The sequence below is a fragment of the Podarcis cretensis genome (genome assembly GCF_951804945.1).
Source record: "Podarcis cretensis genome assembly, chromosome: 12".
NCBI classification, from domain to species: Eukaryota; Metazoa; Chordata; class Lepidosauria; order Squamata; family Lacertidae; genus Podarcis; species Podarcis cretensis.
In genome coordinates, this window is record NC_137181.1 from 3864001 (window position 1) to 3874986 (window position 10986).

Below are 10986 nucleotides of genomic sequence, written 5' to 3' on the forward strand. Positions count from 1 at the left end.
GTCTCGTTTTCAGTTTTCCTACAAAGGATTTTCTGGTGCTTTTGGTTAGTATATTAACTGGATCATTTTCATTTTTAAAAACAGGTAATTAGTAACTAACAGCGATCCTACACACTTTTGCTCAGAAAAAAAGTAGTATTGTCTTCCACGGAGCTTATTCCCAGTTAAGGTGCATATAGTTTTCTATAGCAGAGTTGAACCATGGAACTCCCTACCACAAGAGGCAGTGGTGGCCACCAACTTTCAACTTCCACTCAGGATTCTCCCCAGGCTAAACCCGGCTTCACCCAGCGTGCTCTGCACCCTCCTCAAATGCTTTTGCCTGGCTGGGGAGTTTCCTGGAACAGTGAATCTTCATCTTCCAATGCAATTGTTCAAGATAAAATCTATCTTGGAAAGAGAAGAAATGAGCACTGAACCGCTGGTATAGTACAAGTGAATTTTTTATTTACTGTTTTTGCAAGTGTTAAAGATAAAACCTATTTGGGAAAGAAAGTATATCTGCCTTTTCAGTGGACCTTTGTTGTTTGTTTACATATAGTTGCCTCGGTGATAGTATCTTGTGTTAGCAGTAGCCGTTGTATCGCCACCCTGATCGTTGTTTTATTGTTTAAAGCGGCATCTTACCACATCCAATGGACAGTGCAAATGGGTCCTGATGTTTCCTCCCCTCATTTTGGTGAAACTGCTTGGAACACAGCTTGTTTCATCAGATGATGTGTCTTCCTGAAATTGACATGCACGGTGGTGAATGGAGAGTTGAAAGAAATGTGGAAAGAACAGACTTCAAACGGTGACAGACAGGAATTGCTCCATCATTTGCAAACCAGCAGAAGTCCACATCAGGTCTCCCTTCAGGGTTCCTTCCTTCAGGTAGCACCACGACATTCTGGGATCAAATTAGAAACTGGGGCGACTGTCCCTGGAAAATAGGAGCACTTGGAGGGTTTGCTTTCCCTGTGGGGTCATTTTACAGTACATTTCCCTCTGAATTCACCTCCCATATCTCCAACCACCTATAAGTGGTGGGCTGACAAAAGCAATTGTGATTTCATTTTATTTTATTGGCAGCTGCGTAGGTGAGATGAGCCCACAGGGCACAAATGTTGGCAACTCGATTCTGTGTCTCCAGCTGGCCCTGCCTGCCCCCAGACTCCAGGGGCTGCTCCCCTCCTCCAGAAACTGCCTCTTTTCCCTCATTTGCCATGTCCGTTTGTGACATCACAGGGACTTGGTGGATGTCTATGACATCATAGGGAGTCTGTGGCCAACAGCCACAGCTGGGGAAACATCTGCACAGCCCTCGCTGGCCTCACAATGGGGGGGCACCTCAGCAGTTATTAAAAATGAGGTGTGTCCCACCCCCATTGTGAGGCCAGTGAGGGCTGTGCAGATGTTTCCCCAGCTGTGGCCGTTGGCTACAGACTCCCTGTGATGTCACAAGGGGTCAGCCTCCTCTTCCTGTGACATGACTACTTAAGAGATTTCCCATACAATAAAAACATGGCACAAAACACAGATTTCTTTTCAGAAAACGTTTATTTTGAATCAAAATTAGAAAGCCGTTTATTTAGAAAACAGGAGTTGTCTGGCTTAAGTCCTGCGGTTCTCTTCATGACTTTCATGGCTGGTCTCGGAGGAAACCTCGCCGGCTCCAGCCATCCCTGAAAGGCAAAGGCAAACAGATGAGTGGGGTGGCCACCATCCGACAGCGCCCACTCAGACCTCTTGCCTTCTCCTTGCTCCACAGCATCCCAACGCCAGGCGATCGCCTCCTTCCGCTTGCCAGCTTGCCGCCACTGTCTGGTCTTGGGGAAAACTTCGCCGGCATTGGATGTCCCTGGAAGGCAAAGGCAAACACGTTGATGGGATGGCGACTATCCAGCGTCCACCCAGACCCTTCCACAGGCTTTGGTCTTGACAACTTCCTCCCTGACTGGCCTGCCCCGTCAAGGCAGGTTGCAGAAGTGGAGGGTCACCAGTTTGAAGCGGTAGATCCACAAGTGGACTACACTGGTTCCCCTGGTTTCCACCTCTAGGGCTGTGCCGGGTAGTTTCCCTCCTCGCTTTGGTCGTCGACGTAAGGTCAAGAGCTCTACGAATGTCAGCAAGCTGACATTCTCAAAAGGTAGGTCTGTTGACATTAGGTTGAGGGCCAAAGACAAAGGTGAATGTCACCAGATAGCGTTCACAAATGGATCGGCCAACTTCACGGGCCTCTCGGCCTCCACCGACATCCCCAAATGTGAACCTGGCTTCACCAAGGCGCCACCACTAGAAGCCGATGGGCAACTTTCCCTCACCACAGAATTCGCCAAGGGACACTCACCCGCCGCCAAAGGGGCAGCTTCCCTCCTCGGCTTGTCCGCCTGTTAATAAACAAACTAGGCTTCCAAACCCGTTTGCATCCCCTCGGCCAGTCTTGTAGCCTTGCGGCATCAACCAGGCACTGAATGCAAACCTTCCGGCAATCCGTCCACCACCAACAGCCGCGCCAGGTCCATTGCCAGACCTCCCCCTGCTTCAGAGCTGAATTTCATCCACCTTCAAGTGCGATCCCACCAGCAAGTAAACCTCAACTTGCCTTCTCCTTGCTCCACAGCATCCCAGCGCCGGGCGATCACCTCTGTCCTCTGGCCAGCTTCCCACCACGGGGCAGGAGACCACCCGAGCTGAGTGCCTCCACTGAGGCAACTGCCTCGGCCTTTGACTTGGCCAACATTTATACCCTCTCGGCTGCCCAATGTTTTTGTGACATCACAATGCCAGCATCTTGGGAGGCATCCCCCTCACCCCTCAGACCTCACAATGAGGGCGCAGCTCAGCAGCCATTGGCTCCTTGGCTTTTGACCAAGGAGATATATAACACCCCCTTCCCCAATTTGTGCCAGTATCTGTGAAGGCCACACCGGAAACACGGGGGGGGGGCAGGAGGGGGCATTTTCCAGCCCAGTGGTTGCATTTCCCTCCACACAACACTGGCAAAGGGGGGGGGGTCAAACACAAAAATGAACGGCGCAATCAAAGCGACCCTTATATTTCCATAGGAAGCTTTTCAAGGAGTGATATGCAGGGAGAAAGTTATCATCTCATGAAAAAAAGCACCTTTTCATCAGTCACTGCTTGTATTTGACTAAAAACCATTACCGATCCAGTTCCAAATGCAGCTAATCCAGTAAAACCTATTAAGATCCAGAATCATGCAACCATTTACAATAAATCAAATTACCGTATTTTGCACCCCATAGGACGCACCGGCCCATAGGACGCACCTAGTTTTTTTGGAGGGAAATAAAAAAAAAAAAATTTATTTCCCCCCAGGTGCGGGGCTGGAAGAACCAGGTCGGGGAACAGCGGGAAGGTGTGCTCCGCCTCCCCGCTGTCCCCCGAGCTTGTGGGGCTGGCGATGGGGAGAAGTGTGCTGAGCCGGGGACTGCAGGCAGCTCTGCGCAACCCTCGGAGCCGGTCTCCCGAGGGTTGCGCAGAGCTTCCTGAAGCCTGGAGAGCAAGAGGCTTCAGCGAAAGCCTGCATTTGCCCCATAGGACGCACACACATTTCCCCTTCATTTTTGGAGAGGAAAAAGTTCGTCCTATAGGGCGAAAAATACGGTAATGAATCGACAGCGTTTTCTTTTATGTGACTAGCACAAATACTTTTAGTGGCTTTTGCCGGTAAGGCTGTTTTATATGTGACAAGCAGGTCTCAGTCAGGTAATAGCCAACGTATTTTCACTTCTGGGTTCTGTCCCTGTAGCGGTGCCAATATCTGTTCCAAAAATTCTCTGGGGTTTTGATAGAGCTGACCATGGAGTATGTAATGGAGAAGACCATGGAGTATGTAATGGAGAAGACCTTCTCCTGCACCGACCCCACAAATAAAGAATCTCAACTGCCTTGGAACTTTCCTGTCTCTTCCATCTCAGACTGATGTGGGCATCGTTTGAAAGCGGAGAGCTGTAATTGCAGTTCTCGGGGAGGCAAAGGTCAGTGTCTGCAAGTCCTGGGTTCTTGGGTTCATCAAATGGTACCAAATGGGAGTGTTTTGAGACATGTATTGAATATAAAACTTGCTCTTTGAACTGGACCTACTAGTACTGAGGACTCTAAGCAAGGCTAACCCCACTGGTATTGCCCCAGGGCCATCCAATTATGTACCCCCAATGAACAACAGTGCTTATAATCATCACATAGAAGTCTGGCCAAAGTCCTTTGACCAAGCCATTCCCTTGGGAATGGATATTATTAAAAAATACTGATGTCTTAGACCTGGAAGGGGTGGCTAACACCCCAGAGGACAGGATCACACTTCAAAACGACCTTGACAGATTAGAGAACTGGGCCAAAACAAACAAGATGAATTTTAACAGGGAGAAATGTAAAGTATTGCACTTGGCCAAAAAAAATGAGAGGCACAAATACAAGATGGGTGACACCTGGCTTGAGAGCAGTACATGTGAAAAGGATCTAGGAGTCTTGGTTGACCACAAACTTGACATGAGCCAACAGTGTGACGCGGCAGCTAAAAAAGCCAATGCAATTCTGGGCTGCATCAATAGGAGTATAGCATCTAGATCAAGGGAAGTAATAGTGCCACTGTATTCTGCTCTGGTCAGACCTCACCTGGAGTACTGTGTCCAGTTCTGGGCACCACAGTTCAAGAAGGACACGGACAAACTGGAACGTGTCCAGAGGAGGGCAACCAAAATGGTCAAAGGCCTGGAAACGATGCCTTATGAGGAACGGCTGAGGGAGCTGGGCATATTTAGCCTGGAGAAGAGGTTAAGGGGTGATATGATAGCCATGTTCAAACTAGGCTTCCAAACCCGTTTGCATCCCCTCGGCCAGTTTTGTAGCCTTGCGGCATCAACCAGGCACAGAATGCAAGCCTTCCGGCAATCCGTCCACCACCAACAGCCGCGCCAGGTCCATTGCCAGACCTCCCCCTGCTTCAGAGCTGAATTTCATCCACCTTCAAGTGCGATCCCACCAGCAAGTAAACCTCAACTTGCCTTCTCCTTGCTCCACAGCATCCCAGATAAGTGCTTTACAACCAAAAACCGGAAGTCAACACAAGTGTGGTTTTGTTCAACAAAGTTTTCAACCAGCGGAGCCTCTCTTGATCTTGATTCTGATGTGGAATCAGTGTTCTAAAATTTGGGCGTTTGGTGGCACCAATATATATCAACCAACAAGTGAATTCAATTAAATAAATAACATTTCAGTTGCCACAGTAAGTGAACCCATTCGATTTCCGAATTGTGGCACTGTTAGGGACATGATAAGAGGCAGTTTCAAAAGCTTCGCTGCATGCCAAACAGCCTCCACACTGAAAGTGTTCCAGTGGCAGTTGAGAAATTTTCTGTGGTCATTTAAAGTCACTGTGAACAAGAAAATGTTTTAAATTGTAGGTTATACAGAACCTTATCAAGGGAGGGAGATCACAACCCGCAATGTGAGATACAATGCCCCAATATCTGTTTATGATTTATCTTACCTCCATCGTCTGTGGGATAAAGTCAAAAGAACAAGTGATGCATTTTTGTGGTATTTTGCTTTTGGGTGCAAGAAGGTCCCTTCTGTCACATGCCTCTGCTTTCGCCTGGGTTTTATAAATAATATGCCAGGGGAAGCCTCTATTTACCAGCGCAATCTCCAGCTCAACTGCCGCTCGTTCGGCGCACGGAAACGCCGTTTACCTTCCCGCCGGAGTGGTACCTATTTATCTACTTGCACTTTTGGGCGTGCTTTCAAACTGCTAGGTTGGCAGGAGCTGGGACTGAGCAACGGGAGCTCACCCCGTCGCGGGGAATCGAACCACCAACCTTCAATTACAAGAAAATACTTGGATACAATTATATATAAAAATAGAGAAAGGGTAAATTCAGGAAACTGGGTAAAGGGCAGTGCAGGGAAGAAAGAAAAATGTTTATGGGACAGAACGGAAATAAGGGATTCGAAGGAGGGTAATAATGGGAGAAGCAAATTGAAAAGAGAGCAAAATAAAATGGCAAAATTGAGGAAAAAGTTCATCTATTTCTTAGGTTGTCTTCATTTGGTTTATTTGGCCTTGGTTTTAAGTTTCTTTAGTTTTCTGCATCAGAATCCAATCCTCTGCAGTGCAGGAATCTTTTGCCCAGTGTGGGCCTTGAGATTAAAAGATTAAGAGTCTCATCTTCTGCCCAATGAGTAATTAGAATTGATCTAAATAACAAACACCATTTTTAATTTTGCAATTTACAGTGGCGTAAAATAGGGACATTGGTGGCGCTGTGGGTTAAACCACAGAGCCTAGGACTTGCCGATCAGAAGGCCAGCGGTTCGAATCCCCGCGACGGGGTGAGCTCCCGTTGCTTGGTCCCTGCTCCTGCCAACCTAGCAGTTCGAAAGCACACCAGTGCAAGTAGATAAATAGGTACCGCTCCGGCGGGAAGGTTTCCATGCGCTGCTGTGGTTCGCCAGAAGTGGCTTAGTCATGCTGGCCACATGACCCGGAAGCTGTACGCCGGCTCCCTTGGCCAATAAAGCGAGATGAGCGCCGCAACCCCAGAGTCGGCCACAACTGGACCTAATGGTCAGGGGTCCCTTTACCTTTACCTTTAAAATAAGGGGCAATAATAATAATAACCCCTCGGCTCCCAAAACAATTATCCTGGATAATTTGTTTCACTGGAATCTTCTTCAGCACAACCCATAGATTAGAAAAATGCACAAGGAGCAGCGGTTATAGGGATATGTAACCAAACAGATTATCCGGGATCACTGTCCTACGTTGTTATTCACTTACTACTTCAGCACAGATTGTGAAGCTGAGGCTCCAATACTTTGGCCACCTCATGAGAAGAGAAGACTCCCTGGAAAAGACCCTAATGTTGGGAAAGATGGAGGGCACAAGGAGAAGGGGATGACAGAGGACGAGATGGCTGGACAGTGTTCTCGAAGCCACAAACATGAGCCTGACCAAACTGCGGGAGGCGGTGGAAGACAGGAGGGCCTGGCGTGCTCTGGTCCAGGGGGTCACGAAGAGTCGGACACGACTAAACGTCAACAACAACAACAACACTTCGGCACCATGAACGCCTAGAAAGTTTTACCGCTTAGCCCTCAGGATAGCATCTATTACTTTGTTTCAACCATAGACTTATTATACTTCTACGAACTTTCAAAGACTGACAGACGTCTGTTCATTCGATTTCAAATATATTAGAGAATTTACAAGTATACACATTTTGTTTTTGTTGTACTAAATTATGTACCGTATTTTTTACTCTATAAGACTCACTTTTTCCCTCCTAAAAAGTAAGGGGAAATGTGTGTGCGTCTTATGGAGTGAATGCAGGCTGCGCAGCTATCCCAGAAGCCAGAACAGCAAGAGGGATCGCTGCTTTCACTGCGCACCGACCCCTCTTGCTCTCCAAGCTTCAGCGAAAGCCTGTATTCGCCCCATAGGACGCACACAGATTTCCCCTTCATTTTTGGAGGGGAAAAGGTGCGTCCTATAGGGCGAAAAATACGGTATATTGTATTCAATTATAGGGTATCAAGAGTTTTTAGGGGCTAACCTGGTTGGGATAGGTGGGATAGCAGGCTTGTGGGTTTTTGAATGTATGATGTAGATTTTTTTTCAATTTCGTTGTTCTGTATGGGACAATGACAATAAAGATTATCGTATTGAAAGCTACCAAAGTGTTTTTTGCGCGCGCGCGCGCTCTCTCTCTCTCTATATATATATTTCTCATACCTCACAAACAGATTTTCTTACAGCATGATCCAGGAAAGCTCTATGTACAATAATCTTTCCATACCACAAATAAGCATACCAACCATATATATTGTCATAGAATCATAGAATCCTAGAGTTGGAAGAGACCACAAAGGCCATCGAGTCCAACCCCCTGCCAAGTAGGAAACACCATCAGAGCACTCCTGACATATGGTTGTCAAGCCTCTGCTTAAAGACCTCCAAAGAAGGAGACTCCACCACACTCCTTGGCAGCAAATTCCACTGTCGAACAGCTCTTACTGTCAGAAAGTTCTTCCTAATGTTTAGGTGGAATCTTCTTTCTTGTAGTTTGGATCTTAGGTGGAATCTTCTTTCTTGTAGTTTGGATCCATTGCTCCGTGTCCGCTTCTCTGGAGCAGCAGAAAACAACCTTTCTCCCTCCTCTATGTGACATCCTTTTATATATTTGAACATGGCTATCATATCACCCCTTAACCTCCTCTTCTCCAGGCTAAACATGCCCAGCAAAATACCACAAAAATGCATCACTTGTTCTTTTGACTTTATCCCACAGACGATGGAGGTAAGATAAATCATAAACAGATATTGGGGCATTGTATCTCACATTGCGGGTTGTGATCTCCCTCCCTTGATAAGGTTCTGTATAACCTACAATTTAAAACATTTTCTTGTTCACAGTGACTTTAAATGACCACAGAAAATTTCTCAACTGCCACTGGAACACTTTCAGTGTGGAGGCTGTTTGGCATGCAGCGAAGCTTTTGAAACTGCCTCTTATCATGTCCCTAACAGTGCCACAATTCGGAAATCGAATGGGTTCACTTACTGTGGCAACTGAAATGTTATTTATTTAATTGAATTCACTTGTTGGTTGATATATATTGGTGCCACCAAACGCCCAAATTTTAGAACACTGATTCCACATCAGAATCAAGATCAAGAGAGGCTCCGCTGGTTGAAAACTTTGTTGAACAAAACCACACTTGTGTTGACTTCCGGTTTTTGGTTGTAAAGCACTTATCTGGGATGCTGTGGAGCAAGGAGAAGGCAAGTTGAGGTTTACTTGCTGGTGGGATCGCACTTGAAGGTGGATGAAATTCAGCTCTGAAGCAGGGGGAGGTCTGGCAATGGACCTGGCGCGGCTGTTGGTGGTGGACGGATTGCCGGAAGGCTTGCATTCTGTGCCTGGTTGATGCCGCAAGGCTACAAAACTGGCCGAGGGGATGCAAACGGGTTTGGAAGCCTAGTTTGAACATGGCTATCATATCACCCCTTAACCTCTTCTCCAGGCTAAATATGCCCAGCTCCCTCAGCCGTTCCTCATAAGGCATCGTTTCCAGGCCTTTGACCATTTTGGTTGCCCTCCTCTGGACACGTTCCAGTTTGTCCGTGTCCTTCTTGAACTGTGGTGCCCAGAACTGGACACAGTACTCCAGGTGAGGTCTGACCAGAGCAGAATACAGTGGCACTATTACTTCCCTTGATCTAGATGCTATACTCCTATTGATGCAGCCCAGAATTGCATTGGCTTTTTTAGCTGCCGCGTCACACTGTTGGCTCATGTCAAGTTTGTGGTCAACCAAGACTCCTAGATCCTTTTCACATGTACTGCTCTCAAGCCAGGTGTCACCCATCTTGTATTTGTGCCTCTCATTTTTTTTGGCCAAGTGCAATACTTTACATTTCTCCCTGTTAAAATTCATCTTGTTTGTTTTGGCCCAGTTCTCTAATCTGTCAAGGTCGTTTTGAAGTGTGATCCTGTCCTCTGGGGTGTTAGCCACCCCTTCCAGGTCTAAGACATCAGTATTTTTTAATAATATCCATTCCCAAGGGAATGGCTTGGTCAAAGGACTTTGGCCAGACTTCTATGTGATGATTATAAGCACTGTTGTTCATTGGGGGTACATAATTGGATGGCCCTGGGGCAATACCAGTGGGGTTAGCCTTGCTTAGAGTCCTCAGTACTAGTAGGTCCAGTTCAAAGAGCAAGTTTTATATTCAATACATGTCTCAAAACACTCCCATTTGGTACCATTTGATGAACCCAAGAACCCAGGACTTGCAGACACTGACCTTTGCCTCCCCGAGAACTGCAATTACAGCTCTCCGCTTTCAAACGATGCCCACATCAGTCTGAGATGGAAGAGACAGGAAAGTTCCAAGGCAGTTGAGATTCTTTATTTGTGGGGTCGGTGCAGGAGAAGGTCTTCTCCATTACATACTCCATGGTCTTCTCCATTACATACTCCATGGTCAGCTCTATCAAAACCCCAGAGAATTTTTGGAACAGATGTTGGCACCGCTACAGAGACAGAACCCAGAAGTGAAAATACGTTGGCTATTACCTGACTGAGACCTGCTTGTCACATATAAAACAGCCTTACCGGCAAAAGCCACTAAAAGTATTTGTGCTAGTCACATAAAAGAAAACGCTGTAGATTCATTACCGTATTTTTCGCCCTATAGGACGAACTTTTTCCTCTCCAAAAATGAAGGGGAAATGTGTGTGCGTCCTATGGGGCAAATGCAGGCTTTCGCTGAAGCCTCTTGCTCTCCAGGCTTCAGGAAGCTCTGCACAACCCTCGGGAGAGCGGCTCCGAGGGTTGCGCAGAGCTGCCTGCAGTCCCCGGCTCAGCACACTTCTCCGCATCGCCAGCCCCACAAGCTCGGGAGACAGCGGGGAGGCGGAGCACACCTTCCCGCTGTTCCCCGACCTGGTTCTTCCAGCCCCGCACCTGGGGGGGAATAAATTTTTTTTTCTTTATTTCCCTCCAAAAAAACTAGGTGCGTCCTATGGGCCGGTGCGTCCTATGGGGTGCAAAATACGGTAATTTGATTTATTGTAAATGGTTGCATGATTCTGGATCTTAATAGGTTTTACTGGATTAGCTGCATTTGGAACTGGATCGGTAATGGTTTTTAGTCAAATACAAGCAGTGACTGATGAAAAGGTGCTTTTTTTCATGAGATGATAACTTTCTCCCTGCATATCACTCCTTGAAAAGCTTCCTATGGAAATATAAGGGTCGCTTTGATTGCGCCGTTCATTTTTGTGTTTGACCCCCCCCCTTTGCCAGTGTTGTGTGGAGGGAAATGCAACCACTGGGCTGGAAGGTGCCCCCCTCCAGCCCCCCCCCGTGTTTCCGGTGTGGCATTCACAGATACTGGCACAAATTGGGGAGGGGGTGTTATATATCTCCTTGGTCAAAACCAAGGAGCCAATGGCTGCTGAGCTACACCCCCTC

General features: G+C 47.2%; 1 long non-coding RNA gene across 1 annotated transcript; it reads right to left on the reverse strand.

Moving 5' to 3' along the window:
• Positions 1-1520: 1520 nt before the first annotated feature.
• Positions 1521-3185, reverse strand: LOC307227137. The gene is made up of 2 exons (XR_013843827.1): positions 2585-3185; positions 1521-1840 (listed from the first exon to the last, which is right to left on the reverse strand). It is a non-coding gene; the product is annotated as an uncharacterized lncRNA (long non-coding RNA).
• Between the last annotated feature and the right edge of the window lie 7801 nt (positions 3186-10986).